The following is a 22,529-nucleotide window of genomic DNA, read 5'->3' as shown; positions in this document are numbered from 1 at the left end:
TGACAAATCTGTCTACATGTCAGCAAAAGCATATCTGAGACTGTGCAGAGACACATACAAAGTTTAGTGAGGATCACTGAAAACGTGCTTGAGACACACTCATTTCCATGACAGGGGATCGGCTACAATGAATAAAGATCATACAATTAAATGTTTTCATTGGAACATTTCGAAAACTATTTGCATGGATAATCAACTCATACAACAACAGATTTTGCTCTGAAGCAAAACAGTCAACAGCCTTTTGGCCTACGTGGAACACATGGCAACCATTACGGGACATTGGGAGTGCAAAGCCTTAAGATGTGGCTGTGAATTAGTGAACGTTTCCCAAGCTCTGACATCGGTCTGCAGACTGGGGTGTAATGAGTGCGAAGAGTGCAGTCGCAAGTTGCTGAGTGTCAAACCGCCACTCGCCAGCGGGGTCAGCATGTGTGTCAGCATGTGTGTGTGTGTGTGTGTGTGTGTGTGTGTGTGTGTGTGTGTGTGTGTGTGTGAGAGAGAGTGTGCACATGTGTGTACCAGTACGTCTACCAGTGACCAAATATAACTGCAACTGTGCCTCAGCAGAACCAAAGGCCTAAAACCAGACACAACAAACTGTAGTGCCGACAACCAGGCTAGTCATGATTCATGCGTGTGTGGAATTCAGGCGAGGGCGACTAACCCTACCCCCCTCAGGAGGCCGCTTCCACAAACCCGTCCGCATTCTTCACTTCGCCCCCCCCCCCCCCCCCAATCCCCCGAGATAAGACCCCACTGATTAGCCGGCTACGTGCCTGTCATTACTCAAAAAAATATGTTGATCCCCACGGAGTGCTCTGTCCCTTCACATTCACAGCCACGACGCCGACTCCAAGCGCTGCTCCACACAGACAGCCGCTGCGCACAGACAGCCGCTCCACACTCAGGGTTCCGGGGGGGGGGGGGGGGGAGACTAGAATACCGACAGCCAATGGGGGTCGTAGGTACATTTGTCAACAGAGAGGCCCTTTTGGACGTTTTTAACAGCCGCCTCTGTGCTTATACGTCCACTGGGCCGCTGTGGCTTTGATAGGGCAGCTTGGCCCTTGGTTAAGGTTCGGGGGGCTGCGGGCCCTTTTTGCATACCAGCTGCTCAACTCCACACCCTTCAACGTCTGCGAACATGTGGTTTTAATCCCGGCTTTTCACACAAATTGCAATCCTTGTCAGTTTCAAAAGAAACCAGTTACCAGCCACTTTAAAGCCGTTTGTTAATTGCCACTTGTTTGTGTGTCAAGTTTCCAGCCCCTCTGGAGCAAAAAATAAAAAATATTTCATAATGCTCTTGTGTTGGAAGTAGCACCAAGTCAAACACTCATTTCTTTTTTTTTCTTCTTTTTTTGCAGCATTGAGCTCAAAACAAAAATGTCAACAGGGTGGGGGTTTTCCCCTGCAAACAGCGACTCGAGTACAGTGAATAATAAAAAGACAGAAAAAAAGATCAGTTTCGTTCCTAATCAACAGGCCCCTTTTCAGCTCTCTTTCTCACTCACTTGTTCTCACACACACACACACACACACGCACACGCACACGCACACGCACACGCACACGCACGCTTCATGGCAGCGACAGAGATGATATCACAAGGAAACTCGACGACGGTGCAAATTAACTGGTCGCTCTTTCTCAAACTGCGCGGGTTGGGCTCGCTTTGTGCCAGGGCCTTGGCTCTTCCTCCGAGTGGAAACGGCCACGGCGCCAGATCAACGGCCTTGACCCGTTTTTAGTCGCACCACTCCCCGCACCTCATCTGAGGCAGTGTCAGGCCGACGGGACACTCCGGCTGACCCGAGCGGGTCGGCACAATTATAAGAGAGTGGTCTTTCAGCGAGGATGGCCGCTTGACCCGGCAGTGCAAGGCAAAGGGAAGACAGGCGAGGAAGAAGAGAGGAGAGAGAAGAAAAAAAAAATACACCCCATGATTTAAACCCCTCCCCAAGACGTGCTGACAAGGTTACAGGGTCAACAGAGACATTAACGGGTCAGTGTGTGGCCCACTTGGGAACAATTACTCCCGGTCACAGTTAAGTGGACACTTGATTGAACACGATGGAGGCAGGACACACATCCCACAGATAACAATCCCCAGAGTCATTTAGGATAAAAAGCCCTTGTGATACTGCCTTTATGGCCAAAATTCATCTTCCTTTTTCCCTTTTAAAAGAATGTGAGAGTGTGATGGAGAGCTATTCTCTAGGCTTGGATGTGACTAGGCATTAACATTTTCCTGAGCAACCGATCAGGCACACAAGAGCAGCCGCAAGGTGAGATGGGAAAGACAAACAACAAAAGGAGATGACTTTAAAGTTGGAACCCATCTGCACTGTGGCACGCCGTTTGTATTCTCTTAGTAACCAAGTCTAAGGCAGCAGTGGAAAGACTAAAATACTACACAATCAGAGTCTAAACAGAGCTGACTAGAAAACTCTCTGCAGCCTAATATTAGCTTAGCAAAAGCTAAAAAGCACGTCACCAACTATGAAATAGTTCATGTGTCTAAGCATTAAGCATTTTTTTTTTAAATGGTTGAAATGTGGTATGTGATGCATACCACATTGCAACCATGACCCATGCTTTGCGAAAACAATCCGCTTGCAGATGTCGCAGCATGGGAATCATAACCAACTCAGAATGTGAGATTTCAAAGTGAGTCAGCACAAGCCTGCATGTGAAACGGGTCAGTGATTCTGTCTGGCACAATGGCGCACAAGGACTCCGAGGACGGCTCCAGATTTGTGTTCTCATGTTCTTTCTGATTAGGTACAATTAGGTTGGTGCTATTGTTTCATTCTCGAGAAGTTGAACACTAATGACCTTTTACCCACTGACACCATTGGATACACTACTGAAGTGATCTCATCTCGTGTGCCGCGAGTCAGGCCTAAGTGAGAACTACTCATTAGGAAATCTGATTCAACAAAGGTTACATTAAAATGCATTTAGCATTACTTCTACAGAGATAGTCTCACTTTTTAAGCAGTTTCTAACGGCCAAAGTGCTTAAAAAGATATGATTCCCAGGAAAGGAAAAATAATAGGTGATCTCAGAGGTTTCCGGTCCATGTGGGTGTGTGTTGCTTATCAATTTTCGAGCACATTTTTTTGTCCATTAGCATGAGCCGTGTGTTGGGTTCATGCATTGTGTTGTGCATTGTTTACTTATGCGTTCTGCGGTAGAAAATCATTCCCACATTGGCCTTCCTCCGCTGCCTGCCCCAGTAGCAGCTGTGGACTGTTAGAGGCAGCAGCCGCCACAGTTCACTTCACCGGCAGAAATCGAGACGGCTAGAGAGAGAGGGGGAGAGAGAGAAAGAAAGAGAGGGAGAGGAGAGGAAAAGAGAGAGAGACAGAGAGAGAGAGAAGGGGGGGGCACAGCTGCACCAAATGAAGATGGGTGTAAAAGTATGGCAGATGGTAAAAGAGAAGCCAGGAGAGAGAAGGAGTGCGAAAGAAGAAAGGCCAAAGAAAAAACAACAAGTAGGCTATAGGAGACCACTTCAGTGCAGTCTTCACACACACACACACACACACACACACACACAAAGAAAAGAAAACACAACAGAGGACAACTCTAAAAATAGGTTCTCTCTCCTTTAAAGGGGAGCTACACTAACACAGAAGAACCACTTGCTCCAGAGCCCCGCTCACCTACCCAACCACTAAAACAAAACCCTAAACAGCACACCAGACGAGGTGAGACAAGCAGAGAGCTGAGAGCTTCCTTCTCCCCATGTACACACACACGCACACAGAGGCATCCAGGAAGCGCCGCGCGTTCAGGAGCGGAGGAAGCAGCGTGCTGCGGCGGTGGAAGTCTCCGCTTGCTTTTCTTACTTCTCCCGTGTCTTTGCTCATTAGCTGGGCTGTCTTCCAATTCATTTAGGGACCCCCATGAGAAACACTCTTCCCCCGGAACCTACCGGAATGACACAACATTGCCACCATTTGCATATGCAAAACACACTGAGCAACAGGCTCCGCTGCTCAATTGACCTATTGCTTGTTGTGGTAGCAGAGTTATTCCCGGGGACGGTTTTGTAACCAAGTGGGCGTCATGTGAATACCATCTGGGTACCACTTATTTAAAGCTGGCACTAGTCCCGTGGCAGGCACCCTGGCAATGAGGAGGAAAGGAATAAATTGCATCATTTACTTAACATCCATTTGCCGTTGTGCCCGTTAAAAACCCATGACTAAATAATTTGGTTATTTCTGCTGCCAGTTACCGCTGTCAGCCAAATTGCATGGTATACGTGACAAATAAAGGAGACCAAAAAAACAGCGAAGCTGTCAAAGGACTGATAACGCAGTAGCCAACATGTTTGCCATATTTTACGCCCACCATTGAGAGTCACTTGATGTCCATCTCCGTCCATTCACACGAAGCACTCCTCACAATTTAACACCATGCAATCCTGACCAGAGAGAGAGAAAGAGAAAGAGAAAGAGAAAGAGAGAGACCGCATGGCAATTGGACCAACACAGGCCCTTTTTCATCTTAGTCACCACTGGGGAGTGGTGAGGCTCGCTAATTGTGCGAGAGCCGAGAGATGGGGTGGGGAGAGCAGGCGTGCCTCCACATCAAAAGCCACCTGAAACATTCACCAGGTGCGGCCCGCACAGCTGGGCCACTTGACGGAGACGGAGCTGTGTGCTGTGATGTGATCCCCAGTCGCCTTAAACAACAAGCCCCCATTTTCTGCTTCATGCAGGACGTCAGCACAGCTCAGCTGCACAACAAAACCCCAAAACACTCGGTCCCCATTTTCTGCTTTATGAGTTGCGTTGCACAGGTCAGCTGATCTTAGCTGCCTCTGCTCTCCTTCACAAATGACTAAGGTAGAGAGAAGAAGCAACATGTATGATTCACATACAATCCCTATCTGATATCCATCCACAAGTGTGTGCTGTCGAAACAACAAGTGTGTTCCAACAACACAAACATCAAGTGTGTGTTCCAACAACGCAAACATTTAGTCATTGAGAGAGCCAACTTGCAACTGTGGAAACCATCACTATGAACCCTATTCTGTTCTCACTTGATGCACAATGCCAGCTTGGGCCTCATGACCACTTCATAAGACAGACAGACAAAGGTTGCACCAGACTACCTTGTGACATGACTGTCATGAATATACAGATATGCACAGTGTGCCATTTCATTTCGGCCTGGACATTAAACTTCAAGAATATTTTCACATTTACAGATGTTTACCATCAGTGACAAAAAGCTTTCAGAACCGCTGTTTGACTTGAAAAATAGATCACGTCATTCTTTTGAGTTCCTTTAAACTCTGTGACGAACGTTCATAACATATTACAAGCTATATGTGGTTGTACATGCTACAAGTACATAAATGTGTCATATTCCATATACAAGGCATTAACAAATGAGTGCATAAACTAAAGTATGCTATCAATTTCAGTTGATGTGGAGAGGAGTTCACCTGCATAAAAATGATTAGACTATCTCCGCCAAAGAGATTATGTTTGCACACACAGTATTTTTTATGAAACATGATGGTGGGATTGAGCATATGGAGCAGGGAAGATTTGGGCCAATTTTGGATCCCATCTAGATTTCCAGGCATGTTGGGTGGACAAAGCTGGTTTCTGAAATGGAGCTGAAAAGACTCGTGTGAACGGTTTGCGATAAAAATGCAATAAAGTGGATGTAGTCTAAATGCTAACTGTTTAGGGGTGTAAAGATTAACCGATACGTATCGGTATCCATTTTTAACGTGTAAGATACGGCTACATCGATACGTGAAGCCCCGTATCGGAAAAAACTGAAATGAACCGGTCGTTATATCGATTTACTTGTTATGAATCGGTGCAAAACCTTTTCTGCTAGCTCAGACTCATTTACGTTCCAAGCAGCGCGTTAATCCCACTTCCGGTTTTGAAACGATACGTGGCACGGAATTGTGGGTAATGCAGTTCGTTTTTGGTTACATTCATCGCCCAAAGTTGTCAAATTACCTCATTACACATACATCTATTGCAACTTAACCATGTGACAACTTGCACTCGGTCGGCTTTTGTTTTTCGAAATCCAGCGCGAAATTAAGCACTCCTAAACAGCAACGATAGTCTGTAGAGTAGCCTTACCTTTGATGAAGGGATTTCCTTAATGTTAAATAATAATTTGGCCCTTGCTGCTAAAACGATGCATACATTATTAGCCAATGATTTTGTTCATATCCACTCAGACTTGTGGCATTTTAGGTTTCTGCATTAGGTCTACTGTTGGAACAAAATAAGCCCAGAGAGTTCATTGATTTGTAGGCCTATTTTATTCTTGTAGGGTAGGCTAGGCCTATATGAGAAAAGGCCAAGAGTGTCTTAAGCACTGTTTTATTTTATTTCGGTATTGTCTTACCTCAACAAGGCTACAGCTCCATGAAAACAATCAGATATAACTCTATAAAATCTTTAAAGTCTATAAAAATGTATTTTTATGTTGTATTTGGCTGCTGTGCTTGACTGAAATGTAGACTATTCTTTTTTCATTTCAATACAGTATATGAAACAAACCTCAGTTTAGATAATCATATTCACACATTTTGTTGCCTAATTGACATAAATGAATTTCTTCTTCTGGAAACAATGTCCAAAATGGTGCATTATGAAGAATAAAATTCATATTATGGAGCTTCATAGTCAAAAATGTTATTTCATTAAAAGAAAGAACAAAGATGTATCTTTATCTGGTATAAATCCCATTAGGATCATCAAGTGCCCACATGGTCATTTGGGGGTCCAAATATGGGGTTCCAAAAGAGTCACCTCTGCCGGAGAGGGTTTTTGGACCCCCATAAAAACCCCGCCAGTGGTACCATACCCTTCAAATTCATTTTGGCAATAGCAAGGTTCCCACATATAACAAATAATCCGGTTTAGAATAAATATGATCATTAATTGTGGTGCTAAGACCACCCAAAAAGTGAAAAATCACACATGCCGTCAACATTTTTTAGGACTTTGGTGACCCACCTCTCACCCAAACAGTAAGGAATGTTGATTCTGCCTCCAGAATTGTGTAGTACAGACTACAATGAACAGACGTTATGGGCTTCCAAAAATGGCAAAAGATGAAATGTGAAATTCCAATGTGTCAATTAAGGCCGTGGCACCCGAAATTCAAATGGACGCCACGGGCAAACCGTTTGAGATATTGACCTGAAACTTCAGATTCCCTCGTTTGGTAACATAAGGCATATTTTCACCGCTTTTCAGCAAAATCTGAGAGGTACCATGTACATGATACCCAGATTTTGGCTGTTTTCACTTGGAATGACCCTGTAGGCAATAGGCATTTGCCAATGTTTTCATGAACAATCATCTATCAGCTGACCATTTTCATAGTGGAGCATCAGTGTTTTGAATAATGGGTAGGTCATTATCTTGAGGTGATTATGGACCTGTGGACTAGCTGATCATTCTGTTGTGAAAAGGGCTAATAATGAGTCAGAAACCTGCCTTTCTGCTCTTTCTATTCAAGTCACACTACTGGCAGTAGGATGTCTCCCTGTTTCTAAGTCTTAAACAGTCAGGTTGGCTTCATTCAGTGTGTGATCATTAGACTCTCCCATTAGGCGCACAGGTAAATATATCAAATAAACAAGCAACAACCAGTCAATTAAAAGCTGTCCGTTTCAGCAGGGATCAAAACGAAGAGGGAGATCTTTAATGTGTGGTTTTTATTATGTTGAAGGCACAACATAAATGTGTGCACACACACACATGCACACACCCGCGCACACGCACGCACGCACGCAGTATGCTGAACTTCAAAAGAAGTTTCATCAGTTGTGGGCCCTTTGAATTCACGCTGAGATTCAATTGAAAAATGCATCAATTTGCAAAATAATTAGTACACAAGTGCTGATAAGGTCATTAATATGCACAACAGCTTCCTTATTAAACACGTTTTAATTGTGAACATATTATATCGCTACCGACAGGGTGCAATCCCATAGTTCCCAGGGAGGGAACTTAAAACAAGAAGCTCAGCAACAGAGAAATTATTGTTTGTCTCAGAAGACAGAGAGCCACACACACACGCACACACAGTCAACAAAATTAGTGTTGAAGCTCATCCTGCTATGCCCCCACCCCAACAGTGCCCCATGCCAGCACCACTCAATCACAGTAGGCCCAGTGAACTCCTGGCTCTGATCTATTCTGATGGCTTATCACATCCTGAGTGGCAGCTCCAAGCTATAGCGATCCATGAACCACCACACACACCCCATACATACACACACGCATATAAAAGAAGACGAAGAGGAAGGAAGAGGAGGAAGAAGAAGAGAGGCAAGATCAAAGGGGAGCAACTTCCCTCCCAGCCGTGGCGATGTGATGGAGAAGCTGGGCCTGCCATGTTCAGCGTCTTGTCAGGGAGGCGAACTGGAGGAGATCCTGCCAGGGCAACAACCCAAGGCTGTAGAATCCACAGAGGCGCTGCAGCTTATCTACCGAATCACCTAGTTAGGCTTCATTAATGTCTTCTGGGTTAGAGGGGGCGAGATCGGACCGTTTAATAGGGTTTGTCTACTCATGTGAAGAGCTGGCCTAGATGGCTTAATACAAAACAATGGTCAAAACATGGCAAACTTGACCAGTATACATTTTAATGTATCTACTCGTCAGAACACTCAAGGGGACGGTTTCCTGTGCATGGCTTCAGGACTGGGCGAAAAGAACATTTAATTGCGATTTCCGTTGAGAAAAGGCTAGGTTTAATCTATATAAAACTAGCATCTGGAGTTTGCTGTTAATTATTTGGAATTATTTGCACTATCCTTCCACAGCTTGCATCAAACAACAAATAGCATCCTTAGATACAGACAGATACTACTGCAAGATTAAAGAGGCAGTCGCTTTATCATTATGATAACTTACACTTGTAGCGTTTTGTAGAAGAAGAAATCCCATTGAGCTAAGGTCTTGATGATTCATGACATTTACACAATGGAAATATGGGCTATACTGGGCCCACTAAGATCTTGCAAAGGTTTGTTGTGGCCAAAGGAGATTTTCAAAAATTGCAGTTAAAATTTTTGTTTTGTTCTGTTATGCAATTGTTATATGTTAATAATAACACAATTGCAATCTGTAAACACCGCAGAAATTCCTAGTCTGCCTTTTTTTCCAGTTATCAGAGAACAGTGCAATCCTTGAATCTGTGAAGAACATTTGTGAAATCTTATCCAGAAGGCTTACTTGCGTCCATAGCTGTTGCTTGCTTTGTTCACCTACCTAATCTGGCAACATGTTGAAGGATGTTGAAATCCTACCTGCGTGATCGGGAAATTGGCAATAGGTGGCGCAAATAGGCCAAAACATCAATCAAATATGAACAAAGTTTGCGAGTGGTGAATACAATTTTAAACTGTGAAATACTGGCTGTACCGTTAAGGTCTGAGAAGCCAGTATGCGTCTCCTTGATCTCATCCTTGTTGACATATCATGGTCAATTTATGATTTATTTCAATAAATGATTTACTTTAAAGTCAGAAATATATATAACATTGTATAATGTATATACAATGCATATTATTTTTGATATTATTGCGTATTACATTTTCTTTTTCTCCCAGAGATGTAACAGAAGCTGCCATCTACATTGGCCTTACCTTAATTGCCGGAGGCAGGCTTATAAGCATCTTTCCAAATCATTGTTTTGAGGGTTTTTTCCAGATACGTGGGAAACGCTTAAAATGTTAATGAGCAAACCTCACTGAGTGTTGTTATGAATCTTCCCGTCAGGGTTCGCTAACCACAGAGCTCATTTACCTGAGAAGGTAGAAGCCACAAAGACTGGTAAACTAAGACTATTTTGTTTTATTTATCGTTTTGTTTTTTGTTTGTTTTGTTTTAATGTGACTTTGGGTATTGACAATAATTTGATTATAAATTATTCTAGTCATTACAGACAGAAAAAAATAAATAATGAATGACTAAAGACTCACTCAAGAATGAAGTGATTGATTTTTAAGCCATTTCAAACTACCCTTTTAGCTGGTCCACAGCAAAATATTTTGCAGACCGAGAGAACATTTGCTGGTTACTTTCAGATTTCAGTATGAAAAAAGGCAGACATGTTTCAAATCACAAAATGAGTCAGGTCTAGAGTCTTTAGTATTCTTTAGAACATGGACTCAAACAGCCCTGCAGTCCTACAGTAACTCTACATGAACAATAAAGTAGCCTTTCTGTTCACCTTCAAGTTGCAGGTAAAATCAGAAAGAAACTTGTGAGCTGTGCAAATCCACCCCCATCACAAATCAATGGTCCCAGTAATCTCCATTACCCACATCCTCCTACTAACAACTGCTCATGTTCCTCATCAAATGGAAATGGTTACACAAGCTACTGATTGTTGTCTGTGATGTAACTGGCAACGAATCGAGCAATTTATATGTCAGTAAAGCAGACTAGGCTAATATTTCTAGTGTTTGTCCAACTATAGGCTACCTGAATGAATGCAGGATCAAGCTTGGCTTGACCAAGTGCTGGTAAAATAACATAGGCTATATCCAGTAAAGACAAAATTAACACAGCTGAATTATTGTTGACTCTTTTTCCTGATATGATTCAATTCATTTTCAATGGGAAAAAAAACACAATCCCAAAATCAGTGTCATTTCATAAATAATGCACATTATTTTATAATTAAGGAGAGTTCAGCGCAATACGACACAATGGCAGATTAAAACTGGGTGGTGTTGCCACAGCAACAACCAGTGTCGTCCAAAAGTCATCATATTGCAACATATAAGGGGGCTTTGCATGCAGTATTGTATTCAAGTCATAGATAATGCTATGGACACAATATAAATCTGCCACATGCCTAGCTCTTGACACGGTCCACACATTCCATATGTATGCTAGCATGTCAAATCTGATCTTCCACCATCGATGCATCAACAACTGATGCCTAACTAAATTTATTTGGGAAACCACTCAGATTCTGTGTCAGCTGTTGGCAAAACAGTTGGTTGGAGAGGATCAGAGACAATTGCACCATTTAAACTTTTTTACACTGGAAACTAATCTGGCCCATGATCAGGCTACATCTGAAAAATGACCAAATGACAAGGATTCAGGATTTTTTCTATATAAAGATCCACAATCATTATGCCAAACACTGGCAGTTGTCATGGACAGACAAGCAATGGTAAAGAAAGGACAAGCTCATGAGGACAGAGGACGAGGTATGAATTACATACATTTCCAGAATTCAATAGTATTTCAAAACAGTTTCACACAAACTTGTCCCAGTCCGAAAACATATACTTTCCCCTCATATGCTCACTCAGGGGCACTTCTTAACTTGTCCAGATATGGGCTTTTAATGTTTTTGTAAATAGGTCTATTTATTCTCTATTCCTTATTCACTTTGATCTCTTCTAAATGCTGACTACAAGAGCTTTGCACAAAACATCCTATGCCCCACTGTGTCTGTGCTTGTACACACGGTAAATAAACTCTTTTGAATATTAAATCCATAAAAATAAATTTACATTGAAATTTATTTGCATTTTGCAAACACAGAATGAGATGCATTTGGATTTGCTTCCATTAAGAATGTAAGAGTGCACGTTTATTTTCTTTTTGTTTTAACTCAATAACAACCAACAGGTTAATACAAGGTTAATACAGCAGGAACACATAATTTCTATCACAATTCTGGAAAGAAACAAGACAGAAAGTGAATTACTAGTGAATCACTTTGAATTACTTAAATACATTTTTAAAGTTGTAACATCTGGCTAATGGAATACAGGACAGAATTATACAATGTGAAAAGGAAGGAATCATGAATCATGACATGAATCAGTGTTTTCAATTTAGTTTCCCATTTTTGTTCAAGATAAGCATCCATACAACCTAGTGCATTTTCAATCAAAGTATCAGAAAACACTTTGACTAATGCATCTTCTGATTTTAAAAGACTTCTAATGACTATTTCCTGGTATTAAGCTCAATGTGTCTATTAGTCCCCAACTGTAATTACACATGTACATTACAGCATGAAATCATTTGCTTGCATGCATTCACTTTCAGAATAAGTTGCTCATATGACTACGTGACTAGCGTGTTCCTACCCAACTATAATGCATGCATTCACTTTCAGAATAAGTTGCTCATATATGACTACGTGACTAGTGTGTTCCTACCCAACTATACTATATATATATATATATATATATATATATATATATATATATTAACTAGTAAATATGTTCCAAGATACTTTGTGCAACATAGCAGCATTGTCTATTGAAATATGCCCTTCTGTTTAAATACTACATTGTCTATTGAAATATGCCCTTCTGTTTAAATACTCAGTGTGCCGTGGGCAATCAGTGTTGTACATGGGGACTGATTAATAGCTCAGTATCACAAGGTAGTATAGACGCAGAGGAGCACTACTCGCACTCTCTCCTCTCCATGGCGACAGGAGAAGACACGGCTCAGATCTCACCTGCGGCTGACCACTCCTTAACCAATGACCTGTCTGTTTGTCATGGGGCGCACAGTGTGAAGGCACACGGCGCTGAGAGACAACATCTGCCCGATCATGCCGCTGGAGAAAGGACACAACAACCTCCACCTCTCAAAGAGACCACTGGCTCAACACAATGCCACAAACTCACACTAGCAATGCATGACTGATAACCTCTTTTGTGGATTTGTTTTTTACATTAATTAAATTCTACTTTACCCTGGATTTTTTTTGTTCTGTAAATATATTTTCAGAAACTTGAATTGGTTATTTGTTCTGTTGTATCTGTTTTGATTTTAGAAATCAAATGGCATTGCATTGTTAAATATATTTGTCCAAAACTCTACATCAGGTAAAGTTCAAACAGATTCCATAAAGTTGCATGACCAGAACATTAAGACTGTGAAGCTATTAATAGCCACACAGAATATTTTTTTGCCAAGAAAACAAGCTCATACACAAAGCTGTACACTATTTTATATAGCCAAATAATTACAACTTCAGGCCAAAAAGGTAATAAAACACTAGGCTAAATGTATTTCAAGTAGTGTTTCCCTGCATGATAAGGGACTGAATACATCACTTGCCCTAACGATTCTTGCAACAACAAAAAGCTGCGAGGACTCACTGATGCATTGCTATGCTTGCCATTACTTGAATAATCAGGAGGAGCAGCAAGCTGGGGCTGGGGCTGGGCCTGAGGTAAAGTTAAACACCAGGCATGGAGAGTTTCAAAGAAAGTTCACCCTGTTCTTTTAAACCTGGGTCAGCATTTGCGAAGGTCCATTTCTGCATAAGTGAGCACACAAACCCCGACGCCTGTTCAAATAGTCTGCAGCCTCTCTCTCTCTCCCAGGCAGCTCATGACAACAGCCCAGCAGCGCTGCTGTTTGATCTCCAGTGTTTTCCTTAATCTGGGTTGTCAAGGTTCGCTTGTTGGAGGCTGTTTACTTTACTTCTCTGACAAAAAAGTGTTTTTCCCCCCTCAGACAATGACTGGCCTAATCCAAAGACCGAGGAAAAAGTGAGCTCTGCCACTGCTAACTGTTAAAGCTGCAGTAGCCTTTTTTTTATTTTCAGCATAATTGTGAAGGGCAACAATGGAAAAAGTGTGACGTTCAGATAGCCTACTATAGGTCCCAGGAAATTTGCCACCATGTGCATGTGTCTATATGCCTCTAAACCCTTTATTTATCACCTGCACCATAGTTGCAAGGTGGATTGGATGGAAAATTGATTTCAGAAGAGACATGAAAGGGAAAAGACTTTTACAACATAGGTCACATGCAGATATATGGTTGTAACTATCCCGTTTACTCTGGTTAAGTGGGATATGGAATATTAATATATTAGAAGATAGGCCTACTGCTAATGTTATAAGGTAGCTCCAACACTAGGGTTTCCCGGTTTTTCTGTTTACGTTAACTAGGCCTAAGCATAATAATATGCAAAATATTTTGTTGACGCTCTAATATCCATTCCAATGTCTCTGCAAACATTCTTACAAAAATACAACAATTTAAGTGTCCGCAATCTCGTCCTAATGAAGTTGCAAATTAATTTATTCTGATCAAATCTGGCAATCTGTACGCAGTAGCCTAGTTCATAGCCTAAAACAGACATTGCTTGGCAATATCAAAACAAACTTTTAAGTTAAGTCTAACCTTTGTTATCATTTGCAAAAACTGTAACGACAATGTATTAGATTGAAAAAGCATGTTTCAAGAAAAAAATGCGATAACATTTATGGCTAAAAGTTCCCCAGAACAGTCTGAAGGTCGCCTCACAGGAAAGCTGTAACTGTAATCTTGTCTAAATAGCAACATTTGCGTGGAAACCATAAACAACAGGCACAGAATGTGGAACTCTGCGAATGAATCGTGTTGCAATCGCTACATAAACTCCATGACTAAAGAGCGGTTTCCGAAGATGATTTTTGTGTTAATGGTAAATTACGAGATTCGCACGTAGGGTAAAAGTTTAAACAAAAATGTATTTTGTTTCACACTTACATTCCAGATCATATAAAACAGCATACGAACAATGCTGTGTCTTACTTTCTTTCCCAAAGCAAAACCATATTATATCATTAATAGAATATAGGCATAAGGGGAAAAAACATAAATCGTACACATTTTGCAATCCCTGCTCATTATGCTGTCAGAAATGTGGTGTTTGCCGATGTTTGTGGTGCAGGACAACACGTGGGACCAGCCACTAATCCCTGGTTATGGTCCTAAAAAATCGGGTATGAAACTTTTCTACTTAGCCCAGATTGCACTCAGCCCAGATCTTCAGTTTCAAACTTGCAACACACGTTTTAAAACAAATGCATGCTTATCTGTGTGGAAGTATCCGTTTCCACATCGTCTGGACACTGTTTTAACACTTCATCAAGATATGGACCCAAGAGAGATGCGAGAGCAACAACTTGCTAGCTAACGAGCTAGCTAACTTTCAGAAAAGTAGCAATGAGTCGCGGCGTGTCTGTTTTTCCCGAATCACTGGCCGATTGGAATAAAATACCGCGACCGAACAGACCACTGCAGAAGACACCTGACATGAATTCCTCCTGCCCGCAGTTAATTGGGTTGTTGTTGTTTATTACTCTGTTTCACCATAAGAAACAATAACCGAAAACATTGTGTTAACAAAGACAAAACTCCATGTGCATGTGCACAAACAAGGATGCATCAAGAGTAAAAAAGCAAGAGAGCATGGTCAACTTACCGGAATTCGGTTGTGGCTGATAATCGCAGCGAGCGCAATTCTAGTCTTGAAATAATCAACTATACGTGCGATCTTGTATACCAAGAAAGCATGCAACAACGACAGTAAATACTAACAATATTACTCCGCTCGGGGAACTAACTCTTGGTGCGAAACAAGAGATCCCCGCTGTATTCACGGAGGGATTCTACGGTTTCACACCACCTTCTGTCTGGAATATGAGGGGCGATCCTTCTGATGTTATTACACTTTAATGCGCCTTGAAAGAAAAAGGGAATCGCGGATTTGGATGTTTGTTATTTTTTGTGTTCCAAGTCCGCATGACGTCATATCCACCTGCTGGGGTAAACAACATTCATTGCAGATCTTCATTGAACATCTAAAAGAAAAGTAGGAACGGATTTAGCGCATGCCTGACCAGTTAGTTTCGAAAAATGCGACGTGCAGAAATGGCCGGCAAAAAAACTATTATTTCAAACGTGGAAGTGGCAGGGTTAGGATCATTAGAGCTCAGGCAAACGGGGCTCTTTTCCCCCTTTTCTGCACTTTGTCAAATGAATCGGAGCAAGTTCGGAAGGTGAAAGTTCAGGAGAAGGACACATCCTTATGCCAGCAAGTCAAGTTGTCAGTAAGAATGAATGTCCTCCTGGTTCAATCAGTGTTTGTGTAAAGTCATTAAAAGTGGTGCATTAGCTCAACTTCTTAAATGTGAAGGATGCAATGTTCTTCATAGGCTATAGTCTGTTTTTTATGACAACCTAATCAAACGAATAATGGCAATGGTTTAATTATAGTCGATGGTTTAAGCCCTTATTATAGGCTACACATTTTGGAAGTTTAAATCAACCCAACGTTTTTTTCTCTCCCCTAAATATGATCACATGTCGCTGAAACAGTAGGCTGAGATTTTTTTTACAGGTTACAGCAGCCATAGCCTAGCCGCGTTGTAGACTAGGCAACCTCCACTTACAAAAATAGGCCTACACAGTTAAAGAACAGTGCACGTTTATTGATTAAGTAGCCTGTTTTTTTTCGGGGGGGGGGGGGGGGTACATTTAGTAATAAATTATTGAAATATAGATGAAAAATCTCGAGAACAGGAACTCCTAATCTGTATCAAAAGCTATTAAATTAAATGTGATTTCAAGTTGTTGTCCTTGATCAAGGTCTGTTGAGCACAGGACATTTAATTATAGTCTACGAGAAAATAATTGTATCGATGGTTGTAGCTTATTCACATTGGCTGCAGCTTAGTGTCCCTGTGGTTTTGAGTGCTGAAAATTCCATTCCTTTAGTACATAGCGACACCTGCCGGACGTTTTCTCACAATCGCTGTAAGGTGTCACATCTGTCTCAAAATTTGAAAAACTCCAAATTTCCATTTGAAAACTTAACAATCTAATTTTCTGCTTGTAAACATCAAGGCCACATTCATTAGCCATCCCTTACTGCATTGTAGTTCTATCACGTTTTTTCCCCCCCTAGTTCAGAATTGCATGATCAGCCTAGGCCTAGAGAAAACGCTCCCTAAATAACTTCAGGCAAATTCAACTGAATCGGGCCTCTCTGAAAGCATTTCTTAGACTATGTTAGGAGCAAAAGGGACAAACAAAAAAAACCAAAACAAAGCTTAATAGAAATATCACATCATTATGTAAACATGAAAAATATCAATCTTATCTTAACAGCTCACATTGCAAATTTGATTGTCGTTTTCACAGTAATGTGCATTCCTCATTCAGGATCCCCAGAGTGACACTAATTCAAATACACATTTAAAAGACAATTAAACGGCCTACAAAGTTCACCACTTCACAAAAAGCGAGCTGATCCATATTTGTGTACTGGTATAGTAAGCCATGTGGAGTCGAAGACAAAAGTGTTTTTGTCTTGCTTGTTTTGACATCTTGTTATGTGCCGAAGCCGATGCTCCGTGGATTTTGGCTTGGCTTGATAGAGTGCCGCTTTAAAACAAATTAATTGAGGATTACTATCAGTTATGTAACACCCTCTCCATATGCACTCATGCACACAACAAAGTAATTAGCTTTCTGTTAATTAGGTAATTAAGCAAATGAAAAGAATCCACTCTCCATTTCCAAAGGGGATGGCTTTCAAATGATGTTCTCCCCTGCTGCAGAGAGCATGGTAAGCTGCAGAGGAACAAAGGTCTGCCACCCCTACACATGTTATAATAACAACAACAATAATAATAATAATAATAATAATAAAACATTTAGTCAGTGTCAATGAAAATTGATTTTTTTTAAGCTGTACCTTGCACATTTACCTGAACATGAACGAATGGCGATAAATGTAGCAATAACAATTAAAAAGAAGAAGATTATTATCAAGGATAATGATAATGTTATTGCCTAATGTAAAGGCCTATACACTTGAATTAATGTTTCAAGAACACAAGGGCTGAAATCAACCCATGAAGATCTGATATCTTTGATTATGACAGGACTAATGTATTGTTCATACAGAAGCTTAGTTATAGTGGTTCAACCAATCTCAACATCAAATCAGTTTGCCTTGATAAGTACCGTATCTTTTATTTTAAGCAAATCAGTTTTACCTTGAGCAAATTAAAGCTCATTTCTCTCCAGCAAAATTTTAGATATGGCTTGAATCATCTAATCTTGGCAAATCTCCTGGGGATATAATACTGCTCTACTGCACCTCTCCATGTCCCATGTTATCATTAACAGTTGTATTTATAAAACTGTATTATACTTTCAGCTTGCTGAAAGATTATAACAAATCTGTGAGAATCTTTTTGCTCATCCTGGAGCTAAGTAAGCCTTCGTTCTGAGACCTATTGGACAGTTATAGAACTTTATTTGAAATTAAATAAAAAGCAGATCATTTTACATTTTACTGATTTGTTTAACAAGAGAAATTGGCAGCAATCCAGACATCATCCTATTTCCCATGTCCACTTAAAATAAAATCGTACTTATTTTAAATGAAAAGGTATGAAGAAACTATCACTTCATGCCCCCGAGACAAGACATCATGATTGTGACCGTTGGGAAACAACATAGTCCGATTAGGGATTTTCACACATTTCATTGTGCAATCATCTAATTTTCAATAAATTCCAGTCAGAGATGATAAGGGGACATTGTCCCAGGTCTGTTCTTTATTTTTAATTTTGTATCACAATACAATACTCAACATTGCCTCTGCAATTCTCTATTATATTATAAGTGTGCCGATTTTTACATAGAAAAGGCATTATATCACACTATTATGACTAGTGTAAACAACACCACCCTACAATACAACAGCAACCACAAATGTTACAAAAAGTGATGTTGTTTGTTTATTATTGTATTATTTAATTTTATAATTCATTATTTAATTAATTACACAACAGATTGTCCTGCAAGTCTACTGCCATACTTCCAATGCCATTAATTGCCTTTCCATTGGACCAGCAATTGGTCTCCTTTGCTCAGTGGTATTGTTAAGGTCACTAAATGAAGTGAACCTATGTTACCTGGTCCCTATGCTCCAAAGGCCTTATATTCATAAGGCCCTATGTTCCCAGTGTCCTATGTATCCTGGAACCTATGCTCATTCGGGTACCTATTATGTGCTTTATAAAGCTGGAGGACCCTGGAAACATACAATGCTTGACCTGGGGAACACAGGACACCTGTCCATGATCCCATCACATATAAACCTGAGGAGCATAGGAGACTGCTCTTACCTCAGTTATTGGCCTAATCTAGTGTCAGAGGGGTGTGATGTCCACTATATTGCTAAATTTGATTAATTTTACCACTGGATTAAGTAAGGTTCTAAATGCATATACAACAGCATTACCATGAGCCTGTCTGGCATCAAACACACAAGTGGAGAGGTGTGTTTTGGTGAGTGCTGTTAAACATATTTTCATCACAGCATGCAACTAAGTAACTTGCCATCTTCATAAGGCCCTATATTCCCAGTGTCCTATGTATCCTGGGACCTATGCTCATTTGGGTACCTATTATGTGCTTTATAAAGCTGGAGGACCCTGGAAACATACAATGCTTGACCTGGGGAACACAGGACCTCTGTCCATGATCCCATCACATATAAACCTGAGGAGCATAGGAGCCTGCTCTGACCTCAGTTATTGGCCTAATCTAGTGTCAGAGGGGTGTGATATCCACTATATTGCTAAATTTGATTAATTGTACCACTGAATTAAGTAAGGTTCTAAATGCATAATAGGAAACATTCTGTAATTTGGACATACAATAGTGTGAGAGCAGATTCTTGAGACAAGATAATATATAATATTAATAATATAATAATATTTAACTGAGACCCTTTCAGGTTTCTATTTTTGGGAGAAATTAATTGATAATTCATCCAGTAACAGTTTTAAAGGCACAAGAGCAAGATTTTTTTGTACAGTCACAATTGTGACCGTTGGGATTAAACGGGTTAAGTAGGTTAACAGTGTCTCCTCTATAGCGGTGTTCAAAAACTCCTAAAAGCACCTATTCACTAAGGCCTTGGCCTCTAACCCCCCTTCCCTAAACCTCCTTTTGTTTTTGTTAAGCAACCTTAGGTATTTTGAAAGGCACTATATAAATCTTAGTTATTATTATTATTAGTAGTAGTAATAGTAGTATTAGAATTATGTACAACATCAGCTGCATAAAAATGAGTACTGGATACTATTATTGAAGTAGGTTAGACTTACTCGTTAGTGAGGGCTGTCCCATCTATCCATTTCTACCCCCCTTCCTTGTCCTTGTCCGTTAGCCCGATCCAGAATTCCTTTTGAATGTTGGCCAGAAATTTCTGCATGACAAACAAATGTGTCCTACATTGCACAAGATGTTTGACAAGGATGTAGTAGGCTGGGGTTGGACTAGAATGGGGAGAAGTTTCACCGAGCGCTTGCATGTAATGCAAACAAATTAAAAACTATGTCATTACTAAGTGGTGTGTAGGATACGTTCAATGTGTTCTTTAATCAACAATATTTTGTAGAGAAATAGGGGGATGTGTATGCAAATGCATGGCAGAGTAGACAGGCTTGTCCAAAATAATCACATTGAGGTAGGCCTGCACAGAAATGTGGAAAATATCTAGAGCTTGCCCTGATCATGAAACTACCCATTTCTTATCTAATATTGTCAGTTAGCTGCATCTTGATTTTGGCAGCAAAAAAGGCTAGAGCCAGAGATACTTGACAAGAACAGATTAAGGCCAACACCTGCCATCTGATACAAGGGTACTGTAATATGTCACTCAATGCCAGTGTTTAGTTATCTTGTTTATTTGTTATCAACTCATCCAGACACTGTTAAGGCACGAGAACTCAGCGGTCCGCATCTGGCCCAGGACATAAAGATCTAAAGAGGCTGAACTTCCTCAACATGTAAGTCCGCCCCCCTCTCGCCAACATGCCAATCATCAGCGAGCCCGGGGTTCTACATAGTGCGGGCATTCTGTGATTGGCAGCCGGTCGCTAAAGTACCAAATCTGTCAGAGGGAAAGAGCTATCGGTTTGGTCCACTAGTCTGCTATAGCCTGGCTACCATCACAACAATTCTGTAATGAGCTCTTAGATTTGTGTGGTTCCTAGGCTAGTCCGCTACATACACACACACACACACACACACAAACACACACACACACACACACAACCTGTTCATCTCTGTTGTTTATGATCACCAAGTTTGCGTCCCTCTTTTGGCAGTCTTTTTTGGCTTTATCCCATGATCTCGTCTCAGCAGATAAGTAGTATAAACTAGGTGCGGATAATTTCCATCAGCCCTACTCCCTGTCACAACCACACACGGCTACTATTCCCTACGCTTAATTAACAATTATGTAGCAGAGAGGTTTGAAAAATGCTAAGGTCCAGTGTTGGTTGGTCATCAAATGCACATTACATACAAGAGGCCTATTGCTATTTGCAAGAAACAAAATTATAGTGTTTTTCAACTGAAAATCTGAGAAACACAAAACACAAAAACACACTAACACAAACAGCAGACACTACCGGTAACACATTTGAGCTGAATTAAAATTGCACATGCCACGGAGACCTTTTCAACTGCTGTTTATTCAGGTGAATATTAAGCTTCAAATCTAATTTTGATAAATCTATGCTTTTTAAAATTAATGCAAAATTAAAACTCCAAATTTCACCAGCAGAACTATTTTTCTTTTTTTTAATAAAGTCATTTAAGTAATCAAAATGACCCGTCATAGCCTTTCTAGTGTTAAGAGCCAAACAGCCAAAGTTGTTCCTTCTGAACAAACTTGCTGGACCAACACTGATCTCCATCAGAGTCCTTTACCCTTATGGCGTCTGTCATCTCTGCACTCAGTATGGTGGCCACAAGGGAAGTTTTGATTGGGGATCATGTCCACAGCCTCTATGAATGCTGCTGCCTGTCTACTGAGTTTGTGCTGTGGTTCCTCTCTTATACTCCTGCATGAGATACCAAGGTGGATCGTCATGAGCTTAATATAGCTTAATTTTAAAGAGGAAATTGTGCCATTCAGTAAATGCAGAGGCAGACTTGGACTTTTTGAAGGGCAGGTGCGAAAAAAAAAGGAAATATCTCACAACATCGTGCACCAACCTCACGCAAAAAGCTGCGATGTATCAAACATAGACGGAGTATGAGCCACTGGACCCCATAGCTTGTGCATAGCTATGTATGTCTGTCTGTATGTATGTTTGTATGTACTTTTCTATCTGGACCTTGAGTCTGTAAAAATAAAGGTGAACTGTATACACACACACACACACACACACATATATATTATATATATGTGTGTGTGTGTATACAGTTCATCATGATTATATAGCTTTATTTTTATATTTGGAAATTACAGCTCATGTGGAAAATACAGCTCTATTTAAGGCCTCCACAAAGATGAGAAATGGTAACTATGGTAATATGTAATGTTTCAGACTTGTTGCAGACTTATTTAGAAACTTCTGAGAAATAGCGTGCCAGTTGCAGATGCAGATTAACACCCCTCCAACCACTAGGCATCTGAAATGGAGGCGGAAACAAACATGTGACCTGTGTGGTCGGTGATTATGACGTCCTTCTGTACGTATTAGCCTTTACTAGATAAGGCAGTAACTGATGAGTCGCTGATGAATCAAATCAATGCTCCCACATGCCACACGGAAGCTCTAATTAAGGTGCAAGAATTTTATTTGTTGACAGGCTGCACTTTGCCCACCAATTAAACAAAGGCCCGATATATTTATCCTTGA

General features: G+C 40.7%; 1 protein-coding gene across 8 annotated transcripts in view; it reads right to left on the bottom strand.

Annotated features, from left to right (window-relative positions):
- foxp1b (forkhead box P1b) overlaps positions 1-15,613 on the bottom strand; it is a 149,050-nt gene extending 133,437 nt beyond the window's left edge. For 5 of the 8 annotated variants that reach the window (XM_042088939.1, XM_042088948.1, XM_042088940.1 and 2 more), the window contains exon 1: positions 15,272-15,610. The gene's annotated coding sequence lies outside the window, so the exon portion shown is untranslated. Of the gene's footprint in view, positions 1-15,271 lie in introns of all 8 variants that reach the window. The other 3 variants (XM_042088950.1, XM_042088951.1, XM_042088954.1) reach the window with 2 other exon arrangements.
- Between the last annotated feature and the right edge of the window lie 6,916 nt (positions 15,614-22,529).

The sequence above is a fragment of the Alosa sapidissima genome, chromosome 4, assembly GCF_018492685.1.
Source record: "Alosa sapidissima isolate fAloSap1 chromosome 4, fAloSap1.pri, whole genome shotgun sequence".
NCBI classification, from domain to species: domain Eukaryota; kingdom Metazoa; phylum Chordata; class Actinopteri; order Clupeiformes; family Clupeidae; genus Alosa; species Alosa sapidissima.
This window is presented reverse-complemented; position numbering and strand designations above follow the sequence as displayed.